At 26.4% G+C, this 13,917-nt stretch overlaps 1 protein-coding gene across 4 annotated transcripts in view; it reads right to left on the minus strand.

The window, feature by feature from the left end:
• The window catches only part of LOC129958757 (E3 ubiquitin-protein ligase TRIP12-like), a 108,126-nt gene extending 95,456 nt beyond the window's left edge, over positions 1-12,670 (minus strand). For all 4 annotated transcript variants that reach the window (XM_056071427.1, XM_056071426.1, XM_056071425.1 and 1 more), the window contains exon 1: positions 12,517-12,670. The gene's annotated coding sequence lies outside the window, so the exon portion shown is untranslated. The remainder of the gene's footprint in view (positions 1-12,516) is intronic.
• Positions 12,671-13,917: the final 1,247 nt, after the last annotated feature.

Consider the following 13,917-nt stretch of genomic DNA (forward strand, 5'->3'; position numbering starts at 1 on the left):
AAAATGTTCTCTTATTTCTTGATCCAAATCCAATTTTTATTTACTTATTTCTAATATGCGCTCTAAAAAGTTAATAACCATCATAGTTCTCACTATCCAAGCAAAGAGATAAAAATTCCTAACATTTCTTTCAATGATACCCAAGATACTTTTTTCTGAATCGACATGTGTTAAAAAAATCCTTGAAAGAGTTTCTTAATAAAGGCACTAAGAGTAAAATTTCTCTCACTTTCCTCTTGCATCTCGATGTAGACAGATGTGTTTTATTGCTTCTCCCTGAGTACTAAATATGCTTTCCCATGAAAAAAATAAATTCAAATTAATTCCATATTTGTCTTCTTTTTGATCACATCTGCAAAATTATGCTACACATGCACATGTATTCTTCCACAGTTTCAAACTCAGTAACATACTGGGCAGTTTATATAAAAATTCCTGCCAAATTTCATTAAATTTCAGGAAAATACTGAGCTAAATTTCAGTTGTTCCAGAAGAGAAGTTAAATTATGAGAGTGTCTCCCTAAATTGATATTCTTTAAAACCGGAAACTTCAAACATAAAATTAGAAATATATTAAATACCCCTTCATATTTACAATTTAAGTATACATATCAAACAAAGCAGTAAACTGGCATCATAAATAATAAAAAAAATTTCATTATTTACTATTATTCAGACAAATTTTTAATTTCTAACATTATGTAATTTGATTCAGAATATAATAAAAAGTATCTGTTTAATATATCTTTATCTATACTTATTAAGTATCTTTTATCTATACTTGTTTATCCAGTAGATATGTCAATTATTAATATCAGATAGCACTACCATTTATTGTAATAATGACTATTACTCTTCGAGAAAGGCCATCAACTAGGTTTAATAATGCTACTGCAAAAATTGCACATATTCTTGTAAAAGAAATCTGGAAAGCCCCGTCATTAATGTGAATTGATATCATTGAAGAAACTAGAATTTAAACTTGCCATTTAACCCCCACAGGTGTTTAATAGAAGTGAGATCTGGACTCTGAGCAGGTCAGTCAATTTCCTCAATACCTGTGTTTACATACATTCAAGTTTTTACATACATTCTGTGTTTACCAAAAATTTTGTTTTTTAAATTACTGCTCAGACTTACAATGCCACAAATTCTATAAATTGGGAAATTTTTATGCTAGTGAATTAAAAGAATTTCAAATTAAAGACACAGATAAGAAATGCAGTACATGCAATAAATAAAATTTAAATTGAAAAAAAAAATGGAGGCAGGGTGGCCAGCATTTCTGCTGTTTGAATTTCCCTTACTTTTCCAGGTTTTTTAAGATTTTTCATTGACTTTTTTTCAGATGCTTCCAATATCTTCAGAATAATGTCATTTTATTTTATTCTCATTAATTATTACTCAATATGTTCACAACTGTATTTGAAAAATTATTCTACTCTTTTAACTACAATCAATGTAAAATAAAATTTAAATCTCCAGGAAAAAAACATTTTTATTTATTGAATTTCAGATAAGCTTCAATTATGCAAAACCCTTCCTTTTTTTTTTTACAAATATATTAACCAACACTAGAAGATACATGTCCATCTAGACTAACTTTTAGCCAATTAGTCATATCTCAGAAAGTTTTGTCAAATTTATTTACGAAAAATGCAGTGCAAAAATATATGCATATTGGCGAAATGCCTAAGAATGAAATGATTTGTTTCCTTCCAGTGAGGTCTACCCTATCCATACTGTTTACCAACATGCCAATCATAACAGAACAATAATTTTATTAACAGAAGAAACATCTATTTACAAATACATAATGAAATCTCTGCATCAAAATAAGAAAAATTCTTCAATGATATCAAAACTGCATTGACTTTTAGCCCACTAACTATAATAAAAAATAGCCTGAATGCTGGCTGAATACTTAACTCGTAAAATGGGAAAAAAAAGGTGGAAAATTGGTCCTTACCTTTTTCTTAATTGCATGAAAAGAAAAATGCTTTAGAAGTTTAAATTTCAAAAAAGATAGTAGGAATTAATGTGGTAAATTTTTGTGGAAAATAGTTTCATATAGCATTAAAATGTATAGGAAAAGTGCTGCCTTTCTCATTTTGAAAAAGTTTTTGATAAAATTACAAGAGAAATGTGTGTTTATAGTATATCAAATAAATAAATTGATTGTGCTTAATATTATTTTTAAATTGTAGAGCATTTTGTTGAATACACGGGGAATTTAAAACAAAAAAAATGTTTTGAGGAAATATTAGTAATAATGTCCAATACTTCATAAATCAACAAAAAGATCTCCGAGATGAGAGAAAAAATAATTAATGTAAAATACTTATTTAATTAAAATAAACTGTTTCATATAATAATGGGTCAATATTTTAGATCCAGTTTTAAATATTAATACCCAAAATTCATACTTTCACACTCGTAACACATAGTATGATAGAAGGAGGAGAAGCTCCATATATACCTTTTTAAATAAAAGCGACTCATTAAAGCTTAAAATCATAACAATAACAGGAGCTGGGCTTTTGTTAGGCTGTCTTTTTCCATAACACACAAAACCATTTTATTATGTCAATAATTTGACGTTTTGAAAAGGAAGTACACAAAAACTTTCGGCAAAAATATTATATATTTATACATATATGCAATAAATTAAATATGGTAGTTAATCTTTCTTTTCCAAAGTCTGTTTTAGGCTATTGTAAAGGTTTGATTTTCATTAATTGCCAACAACATTTCATTCTATTCAGGAAAAAATACCAGTGAATTATTATGTTCGGTAAAAATTATTGATTTATTAAAAAAAAATTCCAGTTTTATATTAAATTTCCCTGATTTTTCCCGACCTGAAATTCCCTGATGATTCCCAGTCCACTGGTCATCCTAGGAGGGAAGGGGTCGTTATCTATATTACTATATCTTCATTCATCGAAATTCAACTCCCTTAAGTAATTTTCCAACATAAATTGATAAAAAGTAACCAGAAACATACATGGTGAAAATACATCATATAACTTAGGATTCACTATCAGAAACAGTACAAAGTAATAATACAGTAATTATAATTTGCAGTTTGAAAATTAATGAAAAAATACAGATCATTTGGGCACTGCTTCTACACCACAAAATTTTATTTCAGGGTTACTTATTCATTACATAACAATATGCCTATACACAGGTAATTTTCATTAAAATTGGGTGTCAGGAAAAGTTTAAAATTCTCACAACTTTATACAACATTGAACATTTAAATTTTCAGAATATTTAATTTCAAGAGCATTATTTCACCACCAATAACATAGAAATAATAATAATTGAATTTATGAATAAGAGATTACCACAAAGAAACCCTCAACATGACGATATGTCCCAAGTACATTGAGGGCCAGTACCAAAAACCATTTCCCCTAACAAATTTCCAAATAGTATCAAAAGTTACTATTGGAATCAAAATTTCTTTAATCTCAGTCTATTTGTTTCCAAATTATGTGCTAACAAAAATTTGGCCCCATAATGTAAAAATAAAATTATGGATTTTTATTCACATTTTGAAAAAAAAACTTAGTTATTGTCCTGAAATATTTATGTTAGGGAATTATAAGCTATTTTACACATTTTGCAAACATACTTTATTATTTGAAAGTAATTTTCAATATTGATATAATTAATTAAAATTAATGTTAAAATTTTGAATGGCAACATCCATAATTTTTGGCACAAATCAAACAACAAAACCAGTTTATAGAAAATGAAAAACATCTCACTCCAGAGAGTAGCTTTCTCATTACATTTAGTTTTATATGTATTTTCTAAAACGATTCATTTAGGTGCAGATTCACAAATTTAAAAATGTCAACATTTTTTTTTTTATTTGAATTTCAAATGCTATTGATCATGTGTTTCTGCTATTAAATATTATTTTATCATTTATTTTTACAGATAAAAATTCTAGAGATGAAAAAATACATCAAAACAAATTAAAAATGATTTCAAATGCCATAATACTTTATTAATTGTTACTTTTAAATCTAACAGAAAACCTACCCATGTATTAGAATTTTTAATTGTTGGCTCATAAAATATCACTCAAATCGTTTTACAATTCAAATAAAAGTAAGAATTACAATTACTATTACTAAATACATGGTAATTTTACAAAAATACTGATATGCAGACCAAATTATTAATATTTATAATGAATAACTAAATTCCATGTTTTGTCACTAAATGGGCCAATTTCTGTTTATTTAATATATTTATTGATGATTATATTATGTACAAAATATCTCTTACAGAAGCTTCAAATATTATAAAATAAACCTGCCTTAACAGTATCCATAATATTAAATGTAAATTTCAGACATTAAGATATCATCAGACTTTACATTTAACATTACTTTGAGTGCAAAAATAAATCTTAAATTAATTGAATATATCTACGAAAACATACAATTTAAAATTATTTTAATGATTCATAAAGTATTAGCATCTTAAATTACCATGATGTTTGTCAGTATAAAATATGTTTTTATAACTTCACATATGAATGAGCCACAAAAGCAGATCATATAAAATTTTAAATAAAAAAATTTGAAAGAATAAATCCTATTCATCTAAATGAAGAGATGAATTACCTCCTTGGAAAAAGAAAGCAAGAAGTTAAGAATTTTCTATGAGACATGGAAATATATTTTATTGTAAAATAATACACAAAATTTGAAATATGGTTCATTTTTAAATTTATCCTTTTTTTTTTTTTTTTTTATTTATTTACAAGAAAGTCAAGAGTCTGTGACTTTTAATTTTAAAATACTTATAATTTTTCATCTGTTCAAATTTAAATAAACAAACATGATTAGCCAGATAATTTTCAGCATATTAAAGCCCTCTTCTTAATCTCTATGATACAAGTTTCTAACTTTAAAGACAGAATGCAAAAACAAAACTAATATCAACTCTTAAACTTTTAAGTGAAATGTTGCTTTTCCAGGTAAATTGCATTTAGATGAATTCTTATAATTTTTAACCCCTATTTATTAATTTTATCATTCCAATTAATATATTGGGTTGATTTTCTTCTAGCATTTTCCTTCTATATCTATCTTATTCAATTCTTTTTCTTGAGCTTAATCAAAAAATTTATAATAAATTTTTCAAGAATGAATGTAGTTACTTTCTAAAAGTATCTTAAGGAATAACTATTTATAAATATGTAATGATATTTCTAAATTTAAATGCTTATTAATTTCCTAGATTTTAACTTAAATTAGCCATGTTGCTTTATTCTAAAATTTTCTCTTATTTTCCAAACCACATTCCATCTTTTACTTAATTATTTCTAGCATGTACTCTAAAAAATTGCTGATCTTTGACTTACCATACTCCGAGCAAAGGAATAAAAATACCTAATGCTCATGACATCTTTTTAAAAGATACCTAAAATTTCCTTTCCTAAATCGCCATGAATCAACGAAATCAATACGAGGCTCTATTTATATATAACCCTAAAGGAAAAACTTTTCTCTTTTCTATTGTTTGCAATGTAGATTTTATTGTTTCTCCCATTGTTCAAATTATGCTTCCTATTGAAAAATAAAATTAATTTAGTTCAAAATTTGCCTTCAATTTCGTCGGCTACACATCTACAAAATTATGCTCTATATTATATATATATATATATATATCACTGTACATGTGTTCAAATTTCTATATATATATATGAAGCATTTCAGAATATGGTGAATCATCAGCTTAACTATTAATAAAAATGCCACAATAATAAAAAAAAGGCATAAAGAACAAATTAATGAATATTTATAATGATATTCTGCAATTTGCATTCTACTTTTGTTATATATACATATCTTACATACATCTTTGTATAATGAAACAAAGATGAAAACTGACATATATTCACCCATGAAGAAAATGCACTACCACTTTTCTTATTAGTTTGAAAAATAAAGTGTTGTATCATTTCCCAAGTGAGTGAGGGAATAAGTTTAATAATAGTAAGTGACAATTAGCAATAATAGTAAAAATGATATGCACTAATAAATAAATGCATAAATAAGGCAGAAAAGCAATAAATATAACCAGTCAATAAGCTATTAATTTTAATAACACTATAAATAGTTTGTAAAAACAATATATTTTATTTACTTCAATAAAGCAATTAAAAAAAACAAATGCCTTAAGCTTGACCACATTATAAATCAGTTCTGTAAAATACCCTAAAAGATTATCTTTCATACTTATGAACTAGGAGAATAATCATGCAATATCACAGTCTGGTTGTTATTCCTTTTCCTTAAGAATTATTTCAAAGGCTCTTAAAAAAAAACCTACAGCAAAACCTATATTTTTCATTTATTTTCAAAATTTACATTTAAAAATCCCCAGAAAATGAAAATTCTAAATGGGGGGAAGAGGAGGGGAGGTCTAGTGAATTCAGTATTCTATTTCAGACTGATATATTTGCACATAGCTAAAAGAACATTTTATTTGATGTTAAAAACTAGAGTATGTTTTAAATTGTAGTTAAAGAGAAATCAATAAATTATACAACAAATCTACTAATTAACTCATTTTTTTTTTCAAAATATTAAAATACCCACCATCATTTTCAAGGATTACTTGAATGAATTCATTTTTATATTTGGCAGAACACTTTACAATAAAATGTTCCATAAAAGAGGCATATTGTGATATTTTTTTCAGGCTTACTTTTGAAAGTTTTTATAAATATCAACAGAAAAAGAAGAAAAAAGGTTAGATATCAATATCGACATAAACACACTTAAGGACGTAGTCATGACAGTATCTATGATAACATCAAAGATAAAAAAAAAACTTCAAGCTAATTCTCTTGAGGTATAGATTATGCTACAAGTAAACATTTTACTTTTTCAGCCCATTTGAAAAAGTAATAAGATTAATCTTATTTAAGTTCAAACCCTTCTCTTTTTTCTTTTTTTCATAACTTTTTTATGCTTATTTCTCATTTTCCTTTTATTCAATAATGATTGGCGACACTTTTCTCTATGAATGCTAATGACATGATCAGAAAATAGCCCATCATATAAATGCATGTTTCATTTAGCTGCAAAAACTTGAAGAAATATACAATTCTTTATGTTTTTATTTCTCTCTTTATATTTGTTTGACAAACATCTTCACTTCTCAAATTAATAGCTGAATTAGCATAGCTGAACTGAATAAGCATTCTTGAAATTTTTTAAACTGCGATACTACTAAAACATAATTTTATAGCCAACAAAAGCAGCTTTGAACTAAACAGAATTGCAATTTTCTAAATTTAAAACTTCCACAAAATAGGTATTAATTCATTTTATATGTACCTATACCAAGCATATTTTGTTATAAATAATTTGGGAATAAAAATATAGTTCTCGTAAGTTTAAAATCAGCAATTAAATAAACAAAGAATTAATTATACAAATATAAACACAGTTACCACTCAACTCTAAAAAAAATCCAGTGTTTTCCTTGAAATATAAAAGAAAATGTTCGAACAGCACTTATGTGCCAGTTATAATACTCTATAGTTTTAATGAGTGGAAAATGGAAGGTTCTTCAACAAATGTGACTTTAAACAAGATGAAGTTTTTAAAATAGTAACATTTTTGGACATGTGTTCATGAATTTTTTATAGTATTATTCACACATATAAAACACTGCTAAAAAGCTTTTTTTTCTTTTCTCTCTTCCCCCCCCCAGTTTCAGTAGCTGGTAATTAAGTAACTTGCAGTCATTCCAATATCAGTATTTTTTCTTAGCCTTAAGATTTTTAGGATCATCAAGCTCTATCAAAAATAAGTGTAATGTTTTTGCTTTTTTTATTATGTTTCTTTTCACAATATTTTTCCTAAAATGTTTTTAAAAAAAGACTTTCATATAAATAAATGCATCATTAGTTCTCATCTCTGAAAGAAATGGCTGAAGAATTTTAGCAACTTAAGAGAAGCTAATTTTAGAATCAATTAATCCTGATAAATGTTTATATTATCAATAGTGGCAGATCCAGGAAAAGTTTTTTTTTTTTGTTTTTTTTTTTACTATTGAAATCTATGTATTTCTTTGTTGCGAAAAATCTTTACTGTACTTTCAAAAACACCGATATTTTGTACCCAATGAAAAGAACAAAACTTCAATGAAAATTCAGAAGAACCAGTAACTTCCAGGAAATCAGCATGTCTGGTTGGACTATATTAAACATTCTATACATTGCTCTTAAATAACATTTGCTTTCAATTCAATAGATTTATGTTTCATGCCAAAATGCTCAATGGCTTATGTGTAGTCCACAAGCACCTAGATCTAAAATTTTATGAGTCATTTTTGCACAGAATTTCTGCTTCGACATATTTTTAAAACTTTAAATTTACATTTGATCCATCCATACCAATTTGTAAAAGTAACTATATGTCCAAATTTGATGCAACTTCTTTAAAATTCTCAAACAATTCTTGAGTAGTGGTATGTTTAAAAATATTGAATTCCAATATCTTCTGGAAACTCTATTGGTTGAATGACATCAATACCTTACGAGATCCATTTGATATTTTTGTGAAATGCAGCTCAAAGCTTCTTCAAGGCATATTACAAAATTTTATTTAATGATTTCTTAAGATTGTTGAAGAAATGAAGCTAATTCGTAACAAACATCTTTGTATGACCTAAAGTAGTATTTTTTTTTTTTTTTCTATTTCATTACCAGAACATAAATGAAAATATTTCCATCAGTAAATGCATTAAAGGATGAATGAGACACAAGAGGCTTTAATGCCTATAAACGTTCAGTTTTAAATTATTATTTTTGAACTAGAAAGTTTGAAATTGGCTTATTTTTGGAAATCAAATTTGACGTTTTCAGACTTGACATGTCATCTCCTGTATTCCATTTAGATATATAGTCCAATATCATTTATGACCTTTTTAACTGGCACGAAATTTTATATGTTTTCCTTTTTTGGCATGGCTAATATGCACCTGTTTTCCAACAATTCTTAAACTTATTATCTTCTTCCAAAGTGAGTAATACACATCCAACGGATTTTGTGTAACTTCTCTAACAAATTCAGCAAAGTTATTCATATTTTTATCCATCCAATCAGAATTCAATATGGATTTTAAGCAGCTCATTGTTTTAAAAAATTATCTAATCTACTCTGAATAATCTCATAATTTCTTAAATAATAAATAAATCATTCGATAAACTCGCATGTGAATGACTAAACAGCACAACAATACTTCCACAGATTGAATGCTGCTATTCCTACTGAAGAAATTTATTCTGTTCTCTCAAGCAGTTACAGCAGTCTAGAACATCCGAATTAGCTGCAATCTGAGAATCTCATGGAAAGAAAATAACTGTTGCTGAAATTGAAATTAGACTGATATAGAAAAAACAAGGGAAAGAGTAAAAAAGGGTGAGTTTTCATGACTACACAGCCGTTCCATTTTTCATGTAATAGCTATGGTCTTTTATTCTTGCAATGTTCAGAGATCAGTATTTTTAGATGAAAAAAAAAACCCTTAAAAATCTTGGTTTTTATGGAAATTTTCAAATTTTCCTGTTTTTTGGAGGACTTTTAAATGCTCTGTATTTTCCTGGTTCTACTGGCAGCAAGGCAACTCTGATACATCATAAGTTTCAACAATTTATTTACTAGGCAAACTAAAAAAAAGAAAGAAAAAAAAATTCTGATTGCGTTTCAGTTGCTTAAAAATATTATTAGCACCAGAAGAATAAAGACTAAAGAAAAAGAATAAAACTGCCTCCCTCTACAATCTTTTTTTTTTTTTTTTTAATTTGGAGAGTGACTTAAATTGATAAGTGATGAAAAAAGGTAAGTATTTTGAAATCTCAACATCAAATATATATCAACAAAGAATAGGAATGCAGAACAGCAAAGAACATAACAGCAGTTAATGTTCTTAGGTTTGGTGTTAGTGATATAATTTATGTAAATTCATACTCACAAATAAATAAGCAGTCCAAAAACAAATTCATGTTATTTTGCATAAAAATATCAAATCACAAAAAATAATAATATACAAAATTATTGAATTCTTCACTTAGTGAAAACTTATTAAAGACAATTGCAAACTAAATAATACTTAATAGCCAAGTATTAAATATTTAAATAAAATTAATTTTGAAAACAGAACAGATATTAAAAGATGATTTATATAGCAAAAGGATAGTTTCAGGTCTTCAAATGCTTATTTCCATCTAATAATAAAAATGACTTTATTAACTTATTGTGAAGATTAAAATAAAAAAATAAATTTTTAATGCAAAGATAATTTTACTTGTCCATTCTATAATATATAATGTTACAGTTATTAAAAGCATTTAACAAATTTCTATATTGCAATACACATAACATCAAACAGATTAGCTTAATATTTCTTTTAATTTCACAAATTTTTTGAAATTTTTGTAAGAATCAGATCATTGTTACACATACTTGTTAAAATTTATATAATTTAAATAAATTATAATAGAAATACATTGGATCATCTTCAATATTAATGGGAAATAAGAGAAAACTTAACATTGCAGGCTAGTAAATCAGTTTAAAATTTTAAAAATAATAAGCAGAATGACAAATAAAATATTAATTTTTTAAAAATACAACACCAACGAAGCTCGTAGATTTAATACAATTCATTCGTTTTATGAGAAATAAAGAGATAAGTTACATATTAAAATATAAGATAGAAAGGACAAATATCTTTAAAGCTTTCTAATAGGATTTCAGTGATAAATGCTCACAACTTAGAATAAAAAAGCAATAAGCTAAAAAACAATTCTAACTTGTAGCTTGTCTGATTTCTAACAAGCAATTCTAACAAAAAAGCATTTCTTATTAATATTTTGAAACTGAGAATTTCAATATTAGATAGCAAAATATTAAATATGAATAAATTTTATTTAGTTTGCTCTAAATGCGATCTAAAAATTAACAGAACGATAATTTTCAAATGTGAAAAATAAGAATTTCACTTACAAAGAAAGGTTAATAATAATAAATTACAATCTGACTAAAGCGGATGTTATTCTGATGCACCAAATCTGAATTTATTTAAAATATTCAAATAAATAATGGAAAATTCAATATTAAAAAAATCCAAACTTTTCAGTAGATTACAGCAGTTACAAAAGAAAATTGCAATTATGATCCAATAAGAAGTTATGATTTGACAGCTTTAAAGATGACAGCTGTCAAATCATAAATAATTTTGCCATGACATAAATGACTAAAACATATGTTGTCTACCTAAGATATTAGAAACTTCTGAATACATGATATAATATACTTTATTTGAAATCATAATAGTTAATCTTTTCATAAAAAAAAAATCAAGAAAACCAGTGATGGCAATAAAATTCATCAAAATTATGATCTGATAATAAGTTATTACACATAATAGATGTTTAGATCCCTTTGAAAGCACATACTATTAATGCATGGAAAAGTTTTTATTTCAGTTTAATAATGGTGAAAAAATAAAAAGTAAAGCAAAATGAAATTTTGCAGTTATTTTATTAATTGATATTTATTCAAAACGTCCACATTATAATTATTTGAAATTCAAGGGAATTTGCCCACCTATACAACTCTGTTTTAAATGAATAAATATTTATGGATCAGATCGACATATGTGAATAAAACGGCATTACTCAAAACGAAATTACGATATCACACAATTATTTTTTCACTTATTTTTAACAAGAATATATGTTAGTATATAAAAGAATTATTACATATCTTAAACGTTATAAAGAAGTTTATATAAGAATAATGCTAAACAAAAGTTCTTTCTATAATAAAAACACCTCATTTTCTTAACGCCCCTTCTCAAGTGTTTTTAATCGAAAAATATTGTAATTAATACTATTTTATAAAAATATATATTATACAGACAAGGTTTTTTGTCTTTCAGTTCCTCATGACTGTTTTTCTTGTAGCACTCTGTGAATATCAGCACTCATCAAAATAATCAATACCGTAGTTAACAATATGACCTAGTTGATCAAAACCAGTAAGCCAAGGATAAAAAATAAATAAAAACTTATAATCCATCCAAAGTATTCAAAATAACATAGATACTAGCAGTAATACATGAAAAATATTGAATCTACAATGGTAGCATCAATATCATACGTTAACCGAAACGAACAAAAAGAAGAAAAAAAAAAACGTACATATATTTTCTAAGCTGATTGCTCATTAGAAATTATTTCAATTGCATCCAAATGATTGTAGATTGCAAAAATAAAATAAATCATATCAGTATAATCCAAATTAAAGAGCAGAACATAAACAGTTAGCGTAAAGCAAAATATTGTATACAAAATCGAGGTAGAAGTACAGCCTAACAATACCCTCCAAGAAGGCTAAACGACAACTCGCTAATCATAAAAGAAACATCGAACATAATAGGATCGATGAATTTTATAAAACTTACCTAATTTTAACGTTTATATACAATAATAATTCGATGTAAACAAATTATTTTTCCCCTAATCTCGATTCATTCCTACAATAACATGAAAATTAACCACAACGCTGTCTTCTTGGGCTCCCATCAGCTCACGACGACTGCCGAGGTCTTGCTTGCTCATGCTTTTCGCGCATGCGCAAGTTGTCAGTAAACAGCTGACTACGAAAGCTTGTAACTATCAATTTTGGAAAGGACTTCTTTCGCATGCATCTATTTTTTTAAAAGAATATCCTCTCATTTAATAAAAGGCGCAAATATTTGAAATTTTTAGATCAGAAACTTCAACTGAATTTTAGCAACGCTTTCAATTTAAAGTTTCGAACGGAATATAATTTGAGTTGCTTTTTTAGAACTAAAAAGCTATATTTTTTGTTAAGTGGAAGGTGATTTTTTTAATCATATTTCAGCAAACAATTCCTCACGAAAAATATCTTTTATTACACTTTGACATCAAATTGATTATATGACATCAAAATTTCGAGTGGAAAATTAGGAAGAAATATGAGAAAAGGGGTGGTCGAAAAATGCAATACTAAATAGAGAAATCTGAAGGAATTCATTTCGATTATTTCCTTTATTAAGTAAAGTTCGAAATGGAAAAATATTGCAAATGCAATCAATTTTTTTATCGCAAACATACATGAGGAAAATTTACAAATTTTAGTCAGAATAGAGATGCGACTTATATTTTCAAGAATAAGTCCATGGTTGTTGTTGTTTTTTTCTGGCGAATTATTAAATGCAGCAAACAAATGATATCCTTACTTATTAAGCTATTTTTATTATAAGATATTGTACATTATTCCCTCTACTGTGTTCGATAGTCTGAATGACAAACAACAAATGAAGTTATCGTAACAATATTGTTGGGCATTTTGTGCTAACAGGGTCAACACAAAAGAATTAAAGCCTTTCTGCCTAGCCTTTAACCCGCAATTATGCACCAAGGGCTCCACGACTGAAATTTTTATTACTATTTTACTATTTCAATGAATGATGTCATTCTATGAGCATTTCAAACACGCTTGTTGCTGTCTATGTGTAAGAGCTTAGTTCCATACATGAACTTATGTTTAATCAATTCCAAATGGATTTCTAGTCTTGGAAAAAAAAAACTTATTTTCGCTGAAAAAAAATCTTGAAACTGAAGTTAAGAAATAAAAAGTAAGCATAAAACTGTGATTGCAGCAATTAGATTGATTTGGGATTTTTAATTTTCAATGAATATTAAATACCTCCGCAAACTTTGGAAGTAATAGACCATTTCATTTAATAAAATAATTCCATTTCCAGATGCTATATGAACTCATTTAGGTATTTTGAAAAATGTCATAGTGAGCAGGGTGTAAAAAAGGTAAATGGCGC

The sequence above is a fragment of the Argiope bruennichi genome, chromosome X1 (assembly GCF_947563725.1).
Source record: "Argiope bruennichi chromosome X1, qqArgBrue1.1, whole genome shotgun sequence".
NCBI classification, from domain to species: Eukaryota; Metazoa; Arthropoda; class Arachnida; order Araneae; family Araneidae; genus Argiope; species Argiope bruennichi.